The following is a 15,317-nucleotide window of genomic DNA, read 5'->3' as shown; positions in this document are numbered from 1 at the left end:
GATGATATTTGCACTTTCTGGAGAGGCGATTTTCTCCACTTCAGTAGCCCGATTTCGTCGATTGCGTGGAGAGGGCTGTAGAATGTGGCGCCGCCTTTCCTTCTCCGTCCATGACAGGCGTGCTGGTCTCTGGAGAGAGAACACGGTCCATCAGCGCACTCCAATAAAGGCACTGGAAGCAGCTGAATCGCATTGGCGAAGCTCAGCGCTGGGCCGCTGGGCAGGGATTGCCACCGTTTCCGTAGTGTAGTGGTTATCACGTTCGCCTCACACGCGAAAGGTCCCCGGTTCGAAACCGGGCGGAAACAGACCGGCTTCTTTTGTCGGCACGCACAAAAGGGGATTGGGGATTCGCCTAGCGCTGTGATCGAACAGACCCACTCACCTCTTAGTGTGGCGGGATCTGCACAGTGCATGTCGCAGCGCATCCTGCTTTCACTTCAATGCGCGTCCTGATGTACCTCAGTCGCCCGCGTGACAGGTGGGGATAATCACCACTATACTAACGAGGAAGACATCGCTCTCTCCGACCCCCGGCATCGTGTCCCGACCCACCGTGCTGGAAGCCGACGCGTGCTGTGATTCCTTTACGGAGCAGAAATGACAACCGAGGAGCCGAGAGATAATTCAGCATTTCGCGTCTGAACAGAAAACACAAACGACCAACTCGGAATGACTTGCCTTTGATGCTTTCAAAGCGTTCTTTGTGCATCGAACAGACCCACTCACCTCTTAGTGTGGCGGGATCTGCACAGTGCATGTCGCAGCGCTTCCTGCTTTCACTTCAATGTGCTTCCTGATGTCGAGTCGTGTGCCGTGCGGAGGCTCTGAAAGCGAGAGCAATGAAAAGGTGCACGGCGCTGTGAAAGAAAACAGAGAAGTGAAAGGCAGTCCTTTCTCTAAGGAGGTAAAAGAGAAGCTTTCTATTCCCCGTCAGGGAATCGAACCCTGGACTCCCGCGTGACAGGCGGGGATACTTGCCACTCTACTAACGAGGAAGACATCGCACTTTCCGATCCCCGGCATCGTGTCCCGACCCAGCGTGCTGGAAGGCGACGCGTGCTGTGATTCCTTTACGGAGCAGAAATGACAACCGAGGAGCCGTGAGATCATTTCAGCATTTCGCAGCAATTCAGCATTTCGAAAACACAAACGACCAACTCGGAATGACTTGCTTTTGACGCTTTTCAAAGCGTTCTTTGTGCATGACGACTGTGCTGCCAAGCAGATACAAATGGGTTGTACAACTCTGAACTAGCGAATGGAAGAGGGCTAAGCCATCTCTCTTTTAGCCCAGGTTCGATCTGTCTCCCAGAATCACAAGGGCACACACACACTGTCTTGTTTCTCGTACACGTATAGTGTAAAAATTAAGAACCCAGGACGAAGATGTGACACTCGAAGAAACTCTTTATTATTTAACCTGTAACTCCGAACCAGTTAGCTCCTAAATTCACTATGACCTGTGACCCTGAGCAACCGTTATTCCCCACTCAGCCCTCCATCAATCAACATGCAGTTTTACTGCTGACGCACACAAATATTACACCTCCTCCAGCTGTTATGAATCGCCTCTCTTCAAAGCCCGGTGTGTTTTTTTTTGGAGATGTTATATATGTCAGAAAGAGCACTGTGACGTCAGAGACACCAGCCAGAGCGCCGGGATCAGAGAGCGAGACTGCGGTGGAGAGTTATTGATCACTTATCTATCGACAACCTATTAATTCAGCTGAAGAACCGTAGAATTAACGATTAACTTCACCGATTGGTGAGTACTGATTCTTTTCCCGTTCTTGACCCTGTTTTAAATATCTAGAAAACGGTCAATACCGCCTGTATCGATCAATTACAGTACCATAGTGCGTTTAGTGTTAATAATGTTCAATCCAAAATTAAAGAATGGTTATTCAAATTATTATTTAGGAATTTAATCCTAGAGCTAGATAGTTATATTCCAAGTTGATAAATTTGTTTAAGTAACAGTTTAAATGCATTTTCCATTTGTTTACAAATCATAAGTTTGGTAACCACGGCGACACGCACCAAGTCACTGTGCCCGGCTAGGTGTCTCGCCTTCATCACAAAGAGCGGTGTGACGTCACGGACAGCTACTAATACTAGTGTATTCATGTTAATATTAGTGAGAGTACAACTGGTAGTTTTAATATTAATGCTAGTATTCATGTTAATATTAGTGCTTATTATAGATTTACAGTTAGACTATTTACACTAGTAGTCATGTTAGTTTTAGTGATATTATTACTGTTATTATTAGTATTAGTAGTGTAGTAGTAACTTTGTGTTATTGTTAGTAATAATGATAGTGTTAGTCATAGTGATAGTGTTACTGTTGTAATATTAGTGGTATTTTTGTTAGTGTTTGTAATAGTGTAACTGTAGGTAAGAGTGTATGTGGTGTCCGTCAGTATGTGAGTTTGTGTCTGTGAGTATGTGTACTGTCTATGTGTGATTCTGTAAATGTGCGTATCAGTGTGTGCGTGTGTATCTCTTAGTGTAGTGTCTACAGTATGTGTGTGTCTGTGAATGTGTGCTAGTTTGTATTTGTGCATGTATGTGTCTGATTGTGTGTATAAATGTGTATGGTGTTAGTCAGTATGTGTAGTGTCTGTGTGTGTGAATGTGTGTGAGTGTGTAGGTGTATACTGTATCTCTCAGTGTGTGTGAATGTGTTTGTAGGTGGGCTTGGGCTCCAATGTTGTGTCTGATAGAAGTGACCCATCAACAGGTGTTGAGGTCCAGAGCTGCATGCAAATCGAATCACTTTCTAGAGTCCAGACCAATGTCTACAGAGCTGTGAGTGCTCTGTTTTTATCACTATTAGTAGTAATGACAGCAGTAATAGTAGCAGGAGTATTAGTATCAGAATTAGTATTAGAATCTGAAGTCATGGTCGTAGTAGTAATGGTAGTAGTGGTAGTAGCAGTTGTGTCAGTGGCAGCAGTATTAGGAGCAGTAACAGTACTACTAGTAGCTTTAGAAACATTAGTAGTAGCAGTAGGAGTAGCTGTAAAATTTTATTAGTTGCAGTTGTATCAGTGGCAGCAGTAGTAGTAGCTGTAATAGCAGTAGTAACACTATAACCATGTGTTACGATCCCTGCCTCCCAGCAACGAAAGAGGCAGAAGAAGGCGGAGTCTTAGTTCATTAGTCTACCTGTTAGTGTACGCTTTCACCACCACACCTCCGTCTCCTTTTATATTTAAGCACTAGTCTTTCCCTACTTCCTCGGTCAGTATTGGTTTACCTTTCGAGCTACTTAGTTGCGCTACGCCTTCTACCTCTTCGTACTGTTCAGGTTCCGACTTTGGTTTCTCCCCTCTTTTGGAGTTTGGATCTCTGGCTTCCCCTGGACTATCGGCTCTCTCCTTCGTCTACGGTTTTGGAGATTTTATTTTTACAGGAAGACGCATTCCGAAACGTATCTCTGTAGTTTTAGAAAAGCTTTGAACAGCGTATTTTATACAACGCACAAACAGTATTCTAATTTCACACGGCAGATCAGTGCAGCAATCGTACTCGATTTGACTGTGATTCTGAAATACTTCTAGTAAACATATTCAGGTTTCCTTGAACCTTTAATAAAAAAAATTACTTTGCGATGTTCCGCAGATGTGCAGTGCGCCTTTCCTCTTTTCGAATTCAAGGGTACTCACTGCGGGAGCTCCTCACTGCGTGTCTTTTACTCTACTGTGATTTCTTTTAATTTATCTACGTGGAGTGTGGTGAGAAGATCACCTTGAACATTTTCGGTTTGTGAAAGGAAACACTAAAGAAAATACAAGTGATGAACATATAAAATAACCACAGTACAGCTAGAAGAGGGAAAGATAAAAGACGATTACGCAGAGTCTGAAGCTTGCTTAACAGAAGAACTATATTCAGAGGGCCAAAGAAGTGAATATTTCACCAAGTGAGAGAAAGCATCTCGGAAAAAGGAGGTGCAGTCTCTTCCATGCAGCATAACACCACAAAGACAGACTACAAGTGCTGAAAAGCTGCTATCAAGCGTAACCCGGCCGAGTGCTCTAAGGAGCTGGATTAAAGCGCCGTCTCTTCGAGGGCGTGAGTTGGAATCCCACTGCTGCCCAGTATCTCCTTGTTAAGAATCATGGTTTTGTTGTTGTAGATTCTGCGCAATTAAATCAGTTTCAATAGAATTAATTTGAACAGTCATATTTGTTTTATTCCTCCTACCATGGCAATTTGTGCTCAAAGATTGAACTTTTTTGTATTTTAAAAAAACGTGCTAGCCTTGATGGGAAAGTAAGCGGAACTGCAGGCGTGGTGGCCAAGTGGTAAGACGTCGGTATCGATAAGGTCAATAATCTGTTAAACATTTTATGCCATTTTTTCCATAGATGATGTTCACCTTGGAACAGTGAGAAAGGCATACCTGGATGCAGTTGAACCATCACCTTACTATTATTTTAGTCCCAACGTGGCCGGACTAAGCAATTGTACCACAGAGACTCCAACGAGTTGGTTTTCTCCATTTGCAGTTTTGGGTAAAAAATAATCTGCACTTTTAAGCAAGTATTGTATTTCAAATTTTGCAAATTTCTTGAAAAACGTTGTTTCAGAGAGAAACTGAGTAGACAGGGATAGCCCAGTCAGTAGAATATCGAACTTTTTATCTCTAGGTCCCTAGTCAGGCGACTGATTTTCTTGCAACTACTGTGAACCTGCGAAATAGATGGTCTTTTGTCCCTCAGTTTTTCAAGTTGTTCTATGAATGTTTGAATTGTTCAATATTTTTCATGCTCTTAAGCACTTTCCGTCACAAAGTTTATGGTGTTCTTGGTGCTGTGCTGCACGTAGATAATGTAGACAAGAGCACAGGTAACAATACAGGACAAGCAGTGAGGAGCTCCCGTAGCTTTCAACTCAGTGCAGAGTCCAGAGGGAGGCCTAGGTCACTAAACGATCAACAGGTATCTAATAATGACGTTCACGAAGGTGACAATACGTTTTTTTCAACATATCCTTACATTTACCCGTACAGCACAACGTATTTTCTATACCCTCAAATCCCCAATGTAACTACTTTCTCCTGAAAAACACAAGTATAGAGTGAAATCACAATAACTTATACAACAAATCTATTCAAACACCCAGATATGACAGAACACACCCCTTTAAATATGTATTTCCTTTATTTCAGTTTTCTTCCCTCCTCAGGATACCTGAAAATTCACTATCGCATATTAAAGGCTGTACATGTAATACATCTACTAATAAAGATGGACATTAAAGTTAATTATTAAAAAAATACACTTTTCATTAAGACATGTATTGATAAAATTATTGTGAATAGTTGTGGTGTCTGGAAAGCAATTTTTGTTAAATATAATAATTTTCAAGCGAGTGGTGGATTTTCAGTTCAAAAATCATTTTGCCATCATAAAAAATATTTTCAAGGCAAATCAGAACAAATCAGAGTGGTGCATAAGCTTGTTATTTAGTGACTAAATTATTTCCACTGCATTCACAACAGTTCTAATGTGTTCAATTGTTCCACATAGCGGGCTACTGAGTTGTTTTCGGAACTGAAACCTATAAGAACAGTATTTAAGATGCACCATGGCCCAGAATCGTTCATTGGGACTAGGATTAATATCAATTGAAAGTACTCCAAAATAAAAGATTTAACCTGAATATTAAAAGAGCAGGAAAGTATTACAACAACACCATAACGTCTTGACTTCCAATCTTCTTCCTTGTTCAGGCCATGTACAGTAAAATGACATAATCAGTGGAGTCATGCCGAGGTTGAAAGTTTAAGCCTCACCTGGAGCAGCCTGGTTTTCTGTCTTGACAAAAAACGGCGTGAAATGATCACGTATTTCACTCTACTTCTCTCTTGTATTAAAGCAGATCTTGCTAGGTGAGCATTTGCTCCGGTTAATTAGGTCACTTTTCATGTTAACTCACTTCTTCTAAACACAACATTTCCTGGTGCATGTTTTCTCCATGAAAAAAGTCATTTTCCCTTCCATGATTTCTCGTTTTGTTTCATCAAAGAGTACAGAAAGAAGAAAGAAAGGAAAAGTGTCATAAATGAACTCTGCCGCCCTTGGGAGATGTCAAGCGCATTGGACATGAAAAGTGCCCAATAAAAGCCATTTCTCTTCGTTTCTCTTACAGTCGGGGCTCCTGTTGCGTGTAAAGGAGGCAGCTTGCTCAGCCAGCAGACTCAGGGCTTACTGAACACAGATGGCTCAGAGCGGTGTGTCCAAGCGGCTGTAAAAGAGGAGAATTCTGCCGGCACTGTAGCTTAGTTGCTTTAAGTATCTATCTCGTTAACTGGAGATCCTGGCTCCACATCCCAGCTGTGCCTTTCTTTTTGTGCAGAAAGTACCATTTTGGACAACCGCATAGGGCTTGATTTAGTTTAATGCATGAATGCATTTCCTTTCTGCAACAACTTGTTTTTCAAGAAATTCATACAGCTTGTGAAAAATGAAATTTAATTCTTGGCTATCAGAGCAGAAGGAATATTGCCGACTGGCAAGAAAATGCAAGCAATGTTTATTTTTTGACCGGAAAGGTGCGAATGGAGAAGTGTCTCTCTCATCAGTCTCTGTGGCGCAATCGGTGAGCGCATTCGGTTGTTAACTGAAAGGTTGGTGGTTCAAGCCCACCCAGGGACGATCTTCTTATTATTGTCAATGTAAACACTGCCTCCGCTAAAGCCGGAACCTTAAACCTCTTTATATTTGCCGAAAATGCGAGTCTTTTGCCCGTGTCCAACAACAACACTTGAGACCGGGGAAGTCCAATAGTGATCAACGCCGCAACTCCCCAGAGAACCATATTCACCCATGGAAAAGTATCTTTGAAGGGCTGGCGGGAGATATCATTTATACTCCTGTTGCGTCCTCTGCTAAAATAGTTCAGAAATACAACGCGGATTTGTTTGAGATTTTGACAAGCATTGTTACGTTAGCACTGTGAAGTTGGATGTTGATATTTTGATATATTTACCTTCATTTTAACATAAATATAAACATAAATGCTGTACAATCTATGCTGTACAATCAAACACAGGCATATTTTGAGTCTCGTGCTGATCGTCCTGTGGATCCAAAAGAAAATTTTAAAGCTGATACATTTTTGATTGTAATTTGCATCTAGCTACAACGTCCCTGGAAAAGAGATTTTATTAGTTGCGTGCAATCGGTATCTTTTACTTTACGTATGGTAGTGGAAATACTTTGAAAAATGTTTTCTAAAGAAGATTGTATTGCCAGGACCTGCCTTTAGCGCTCAGTAGCGATGACGCTGTTGATATAGATGGAGAAGAAATGTCAGATGAATTGATGATCTAAGCTAAAATAGCCCTAACACGCCTCCAGTAACAGTGTTTGTATTCATAGCAAGTAATCTCTTATCTATCTGTGTACAGGTCAGCTGGAGGTCCACAGGTGATGGTAATTTAAGTAAGTAGCTGTGTTAGCATGCATGGGCTGCAAAAGAACAAGTAAAGGTTTATTCAATGCTGAAACAAGAAGGAAGCAGTGGAGCCTTCTTTGGGTGTGATACCAAGACATCGAAAGTTTATTTTTAATTATTGTTCTAAAAAATGCGAAGGCAAATAACCTTTTTACATGATATGGAATGTGACTGGTTAAATTTCAGCACAGTTGCAACCCACTTTATAAAGGGTGTGCACACGTATACAACCAAGGCATTGAAAGTTTTTTGTTGTTTATTGTTCCAAAAAATGTTCCATTTCTTTTCTTTCTTAAATGTTGTTGATTAAAAGATCTTATTAAATGTGAAAAAATCTGATTGTGAAAAGGTCAAAATGTTAGTGAAAAAATATGTAATGTGAGGAAAGATGAATTGTGGGAGCCCCTTGACTCCTCATGTCGTACTGTATTTCTCTCTCATACTACTGGGTGAGGTGCCGTCACTTCTGGATAAAGTCCGTCAGTGGTCATTCCAGACGGGTCAGGTACGACTGCGCTTCGGCACAATAAGAGACATGTGACTTGCGAGGATCCTGACAGTGTCACCCTTCTTCCAGAGCTTGGATAGCTCAGTTGGTAGCGCATCAGACTTTTAATCTGAGGGTCCAGGGTTCAAGTCCCTGTTCAGGCAGTTGTCCTTTCTTTAAATCTATTGTGAATGTCATTATAAATCGGTAAGGTGTCGGTCTCGTAAACCGACGATCGCGGGGTCCAACCCCGTCCGTGCCTATATCGTTTGCCAAGACTTTACTTTATCTATATCGTCAATTGTCTTGCAATGCAGAAATCTCTGTAATAAGAAGAAAAGGACTATCAGTAGTAGTTAATAATCCTTCGACAAAGAAACGGGCGCATTCAAAACAGCAGCCTCCACTGCTGGTTAGGATGGCTGAGTGGTCTTAGGTGCCAGACTCAAGGACTCAATCATGTGTAGTGACAGTTTTATTTTATTCACAACACGGATTTCCATTCATGTTTATTAAGATGTGTAATTTGTATGTTTGTATGAGAACAGTTTCTTCAAAAGTCCTGTCAATTAACAGTGGAGGGCTAGCCAACGTATGTCTTCATGAAAACGCTCTTTAAGGTGATTACAAATGTCTTGAACAAATCTGCGTCATATTTTTAAAATAGTTTAGCTCAAGATACAACGGGAGCATAAATGAATTCTTGCGCCCGCCATTCCAAGATAAAACTCCATGTGTGAATCTTATTTTACTTGAAGTTGATGATGTTGGTCACTATTGGAAATTGCCCAGTGATATCGACTCAGGTACTCAGTTGTTACGTGCTGTAATTCGATACATGCAAAGCATTTGCATTCCCTCCAATTATCAATAAAGTCAATAATGTATTAAACATTACATGCCACTTCTTCCCTAGATGATGTTCATGTTGGATCAGTGAGAAAAGCATGCCAGGTTGTGCATGAACCAGCACCTTACTATCATTTTAGTCCCAACCTGACCGCACTAAGCAATTGTACCACAGAGACTCAAAAGGGTCGGTTTTCTCCATTTACAGTTTTTGGGAAAAAAATCATCTAATTTTTAAGCAAGATTGTATTACAAATTTCACAAATTGTAAGTATTTCTGGAAAAACACTGTTTCAGAAAGAAACTGAGTAGACGGGAATAGCCCAGTCAGTAGAATATCGAACTTTTCATCTCAGGGTCCCTATTCAGGCGGCTGATTTTCTTGCAACTACTTATTCCATGCTGAAACGAGCAGGAAACAACGTTTCAGCAGTGGAGCCTTCTTTGGGTGTGATATAGAATAAACCTTTACTTGTTTCTTTCAAATTAATTTAAACCTCATCTCCAGCACCTAAACTTGTCAGTTGCTTTCAGTAGCTAAAGACACAGGCCATTCTGCTCCAGGTGAGGTTTGAACTCACAACCTCGTCATAGCTCCGCTGTGTACTGCTGTATAAGCACCGCTTGCTGGCCAATTGCACCGCTGGAGCTGTGGAACACCCACCCCTCATACAGACTGACACTGCAGAAACACAGGGTGAAAACAGGGTTTTGGTTGTGAATCCATCTCCACATGGGGGAAAGGGACAGTACAATAGAAAAGAATATACAAGAGAAGAAACTGAAAGAATTGTGCTCACTGCAGAGTAGGAAGGAAAGAGGTGGCCGGATACATAAAACAGCTTGGCGGATAATTTGTAACGACATTCTTTGCTGACAATCAGCAGTTGGATTTCTTTTCATGTTCCGCTGTGTAGTTTGAACGTTTGTTCTCCCAGATCGGTTGGTTACTGTATATGAGATCAGCTGATATAAATTAGGACTAATCAGAATCAATACAACTGATGTCTGGTGAAGGCAAATAACCTTTGTACATGATCTGGGATGTGACTGGTTAAATTTCAGCACAGTTGCAACCCCCTTTATAAAGGGTGTGCACACGTATGCAACCAAGGCATTGAAAGTTTTTTATTTATTGTTCCAAAAAATGTTCCATTTGTTTTCTTTCTTAAATGTTGTTGATTAAAAGATCTTATTAAATGTGAAAAAATCTGATTGTGAAAGGTCAAAATGTTAGTGAAAAAATGTGTAATGTGAGGAAAGATGAATTGTGGGAGCCCCTTGACTCCTCGTGTCGTACTGTATTTCTCTCTCATTCTACTGGGAGTGGCGCCGTCACTTCTGGATAAAGTCCTTCAGTGGTCATTCCAGAGGGGTCAGGTACGACTGCGCTTCGGCACAAGAAGAGACATGTGACTTGCGAGGATCCCGACAGTATTAACTACCTTCCGGAGCCTGGATAGCTCAGACAATAGAGCATCAGACTTTTAATCTGAGGGTCCAGGGTTCAAGTCCCTGTTCAGGCAGTTGTGCTTTCCTTAAATCTTTCGTGAATGTCATTATAAATCGTTAAGGTGTCGGTCTTGTAAACCGAAGATCGCGGGGTCCAACCGCTTCCATGCCTGTTTAGTTTGCCAAGACTTTACTTTATCTATATCGTCAATTGTCTTGCACTGTAGAAATCTCTGTAATAAGAAGAAAAGAACTATCAGTAGTAGTTAATAATCCTTCGACAAAGAAACGGGCGCATTCAAAACAGCAGCCTCCACTGCTTGTCAGGATGGCTGAGTGGTCTTAGGTGCCAGACTCAAGGACTCAATCATGTGTAGTGACAGTTTTATGTTATTCACAACACGGATTTCCATTCATGTTTATTAAGATGTGTAATTTGTATGTTGGTTGTATGAGAACAGTTTCTTCAAAAGTCCTGTCAATTAACAGTGGAGAGCTAGCCGACGTATGTCTTCATGAAAACGCTCTTTAAGGCGATTACAAATGTCTTGAACAAATCTGCATCATATTTTTAAAATAGTTTAGCTCAAGATGCAACGGGAGTATAAATGAATTCTCCCGCCCTCCATTCCAAGATAAAACTCCATGTGTGAATCTTATTTTACTTGAAGTTGATGATGTTGGTCATTATTGGAAATTGCCCGGTGAGGGCTAACACAAGTTTTAATGTAGATGACACTGTAGTAGAAGAGGTATTATTAACTCTTGTAGAGTGATGCTGATTTTATTTTTTGCCTTTAATTTTAAAGTGAACTGCATTCTAAATTATAGCATGACATAGCATGACTCTGAGCTTTAGTTTTTCAGGTGCGTAGGCTGCAAAGGAACAAGTAATAGGTTTATTCCATGCTGAAAAAAAGAAGGTGCGCAGATAAAGCTGTCAGTTCATCTTAGTCCATGAATATCAGCAACGTTATCGCTACAGAGCGCTAAAGGCAGGTCCTGACAATACTTCATGAGATCTTTTTTAATATTTCTGGTACCATACAAAAAGCCAAAAATATACATTGCATGTAACTGATAAAATCTCTCTTCGAGGGACGTTATAACTACAAGCAAAATAAATGGAAACTTTATCAGCTTTAAATGTTTCTTTTGGATCCAGAATATATTGTATATTAATAAAGAGCCATTCTTATATTCTTTTGACCTGTTTATTAACTACACAAATCACAACCTTATGCCATATATTCATACTCCCTCGTTGTGTTGTCTCGCAATGTCTACTCACTATAATACATCTCCTCTTTTGTTATTTTAGTCCAGAACCTTACCATACGATTGTAAGAATTATATATCAACACACAAGAAAATTATCTATTACAACAAAATTTATGTAAAACCTTCCATTTCTATTCAACACATTCAACTCTCTTTTTTTAACAACAACTCAAATATGTAACAACTCAAATTTTAGTTAAATTTCTACTTAAGTCGCTTCTAAATATCACCTCATTGCTAGCAGACTAAGTAACTTCTACATAGAAAACACAAACAGAATAGGGCAATTTAACATTTGGAGAGCTATGTACTTTGCATTGCCTGTCCTTTCCTAGTTAGTTTTCTAAAGGGTTCTGATATATCTGTATAATTGGGAATGAATTTTATAAAAAATCTACAAGTGCCTAAGAACAAGCGCAAAAGTGCAACATTCTCAGGTCTCGGTGCACTGCAAACAGCTGTCACCTTTTTCGGTCTGATATTATTCCTTCTGCAGTGACCAAAGGTCCCAGTATCTCGATCTCTTTTAGGCCAAAGATACACTTATCTTTATTTAAAGTTAAGCCTCTGTCTTGGAATCTTTGGAATACTTGCCTGAGCCTCTGTTCTAGTTGTTCTTCATTTTCCGCATGTACTACAACAACATCCATATACTGTACCATACAACATCTGGCATTGCACACAACATTGAGTCCATAGCCTTCTGATAGGCGTCTGGTGCAATAGACAAGCCAAAAGGAACTTTTCTGAAACGGTAACAACCCCTGTGTGTGATGAAGGTAGTCAGGTGTCTTGATTCTGGGGCCAACTCAACTTGCCAGAACCCTTTTCAAGCTTTTTTGGTACTGGATGTCTCTCTCTGATAACTGCTTCATTCACTTCTCGCAGATCCACAAACAGTCTCACTTCCTTGGTGTCTTTTTTAGGTATTATCAGAATATTTGAGATCCATTCTGCACCTTCATTCACGTCTTCAATAATTCCATCATCCAACATTTTATCTAACTCTTGATTAACAGCTTCTATCATCGGATATGTAGTGTGCTCTCACGAGGCACCAGTTCTGTAGGGGTTTGGGCATTTACGGGTGTAGTGTTTCATAGCCGTTCAGGGACGCCAAATATGTAATCATAGTGGCTCTCTGAAGGCACCAGTTCTGTAGGGTTTGGGCATTTACTGAGACAATTATCAATTGTAGCAGTAAATCACAAAGTTGATTCTTTTGATGGCTTTAGAATCCAACCACGCGACATAACTCAAACAACGCGCACACACAGGTACTAATACACGAGGATAAATTTATTAATACATAGAATATGCATATAAACCTAACAGATCTTATCGAGAGGGTTATCAGAATACAAAAGATATATATTCAATCAGTTACGAAGTGTTACACATCAAGAGGACATACGTTCAGTATATCATTCATTAAGACCGTTTCGTAAATGAACTTGGTTATAACTTCTACATTAGATACTCAAAACAAGTACATAACTCTTAGGAATTAAATTGATATCAACTGGTTGGGATAACAATTGAATTCTCGAGCTGTAATGCATTGAAGTTGAATACTCATCCAATTTCTGGGGATTCAGATCTCCTGCAGGCACAAACAATCAGCTGCAGGCTTGTTGCTGTCCAATCCGCGCTCTCTGGCTCCGTGCCAGGCTGTGCTGTGCGGCTTGCGACGGTGCGCTGCTGATGCTCACTGACCGGCTAGTTAGTGTTGGCTTTAACTAGCAAAGTTTGTGCACAGGAGAAAAGATGACTGTGGGTCCCAGCAAGTCAGGAAGAGGACTGGTTCGTTCCTGATGAAGAGCTAGTTCTGAATGGTGATTCAGCTGTCCACAGTTCTGACCTGTTCACGAGGCCTGCTGCTGGTTACTCTCTGGCAACCTCCACTCTAGACTCTTAGAACAAAGGAAAGTTCTGGCACTCGGACACACTGGCCGTTCCGTGGTTGTCCGGGCTGAGTCTCGGGATGGTCAGGAGGCGCGCTGCGAGAATGTCCTGCCCTTGGGAGCCTTCTGCTCCTGGGCCGTCCTGCCCTGGAATTCTCCTTTGAATTCCCTTTAGAACAGTCCACAGAATCCTCTCCAGAATCTTACTGAATCTCCCGAATCTGAATCTTGTTGAATCTCAATCTTGTTGAATCTGAATCTCCAGGCCTGTGTTGCCTGTTTTTACCTGGAGGAACTTCAGCTCGTTGATTGGCTGAAAGTTCCATGGGCATCAGAGTCCCACGTGGGTTACTCAGCCCTACCAGTCCCTGATTGGTTGATCAAGGTGAGATATGAGTCACTTAGTCCTGACACTTAGTAATGCAGTCCAGATGTCCATCCGGCACTCCCTAGACTGATAGGCGCCAGTGGATGACCATTGATCATGATAGCCAGACTTAGCTAAGTGCATCCCCCTTTGGGAGCTTGCTTCTTATCAAAAGAAAAACATTTTAAATCAACTTGCATGAATTCTTTCTCTGTGGTTGCACCACAGAGATGGAGGGTGAGATGGGGCCTCCTTTAGGAGCATACCAATGCTTAACTCTGTCTTATTACAAGCATTGCCGCTACACGGGGACAATTATTAATTGTAGCCATAAATCACAAAATGCTTCTTTTAATGGCTTTAGAATCCAACCTTGCGATATAACTCAAACAACGCACACACACAGGTACTAATACACAAGGATACATTTATTAATACATAGAATCTGCATATAAACCTAACAGATCTTATCGAGAGGGTTATCAGAATACAAAAGATATATATTCAATCAGTCACGATGAGTTACATATATCAAGAGGACATACGTTCAGTATATCATTCATTTAGACCGTTTCGTAAATGAACTTCGTCATAACTTCTACATTAGATACTTGAAACAAGTACATAACTCTTAGGAATTAAATTGATATCAACTGGTTGGGATAACAGTTGAATTCTCGAGCAGTAATGCAGTGAAGTTGAATACTCATCCAATCTCTGGGGATTCAGATCTCCTGTGGGCACAAAGAAACAGTTGCAGGCTTGTTGCTGTCCAATAAGCACTCTCTGGCTAGGTGCTAAGCTGTGCTGTTGCGGCTTGCGACGGTGTGCTGCTGATGCTCTCTTTTGGCTGAAACTAGCAAGAGTTTGTGCACAGGAGAAAAGATGAATGTGGGTCCCAGCAAGTCAGGAAGAAGATCAGTTCGTTCCTGATGAAGCGCTAGTTCTGAATAGTGATTCAGCTGTCCACAGTTCTGACCTGTTCACGAGGCTTACTGCTGATGCTAACTTCGGGTGGATCCTCTGGTTACTCTCTGGCAACCTCCACTCAAGACTCTTAGAACAAAGGAAAGTTCTGGCACTCGGACACACTGGCCGTTCCGTGGTTGTCCGGGCTGAGTCTCAGGATGGTCAGGAGGCGCGCTGCGAGAATGTCCTTCCCTTGGGAGCCTTCTGCTCCTGGGCCGTCCTGCCCTGGAATTCTCCTTTGAATTGTCCGAAAAAGTTCACAGAATTCTCGCAGGCCCTCTGTGTTGCCTGTTGTTACCTGGAGGAACTTCAGCTCGTTCATTGGCTGAAAGTTCCATGGGCATCAGAGTCCTACGTGGGTTACTCGGCCCTACCAGTCCCTGATTGGTTGATCAAGGTGAGATGTGAGTCACTTACTCCTGACACTTAGGAATGCAGTCCTGATGTCCTTCTGGCACTCCCTAGACAGATCGGCGCCAATGGATGACCATTGATCATGATAGCCAGGCTTAGCTAAGTGCATCCCCATTTGGGA

The 15,317-nt window shown here is 41.5% G+C and overlaps 2 non-coding genes across 2 annotated transcripts; both read left to right on the top strand.

Moving 5' to 3' along the window:
* Positions 1-235: 235 nt before the first annotated feature.
* On the top strand, positions 236-308 carry trnav-cac (transfer RNA valine (anticodon CAC)). Its single transcript has one exon. It is a non-coding gene; the product is annotated as a tRNA-Val (tRNA).
* Positions 309-6,597: 6,289 nt separating this feature from the next.
* On the top strand, positions 6,598-6,671 carry trnan-guu (transfer RNA asparagine (anticodon GUU)). The gene has a single exon. It is a non-coding gene; the product is annotated as a tRNA-Asn (tRNA).
* Positions 6,672-15,317: the final 8,646 nt, after the last annotated feature.

Source organism: Atractosteus spatula (assembly GCF_055471065.1).
Source record: "Atractosteus spatula isolate fAtrSpa1 chromosome 10 unlocalized genomic scaffold, fAtrSpa1.hap1 SUPER_10_unloc_11, whole genome shotgun sequence".
NCBI classification, from domain to species: Eukaryota; Metazoa; Chordata; class Actinopteri; order Semionotiformes; family Lepisosteidae; genus Atractosteus; species Atractosteus spatula.
Note: the sequence above shows the minus strand (reverse complement) of the source record. Positions and strands in the feature narration are given on the sequence as shown.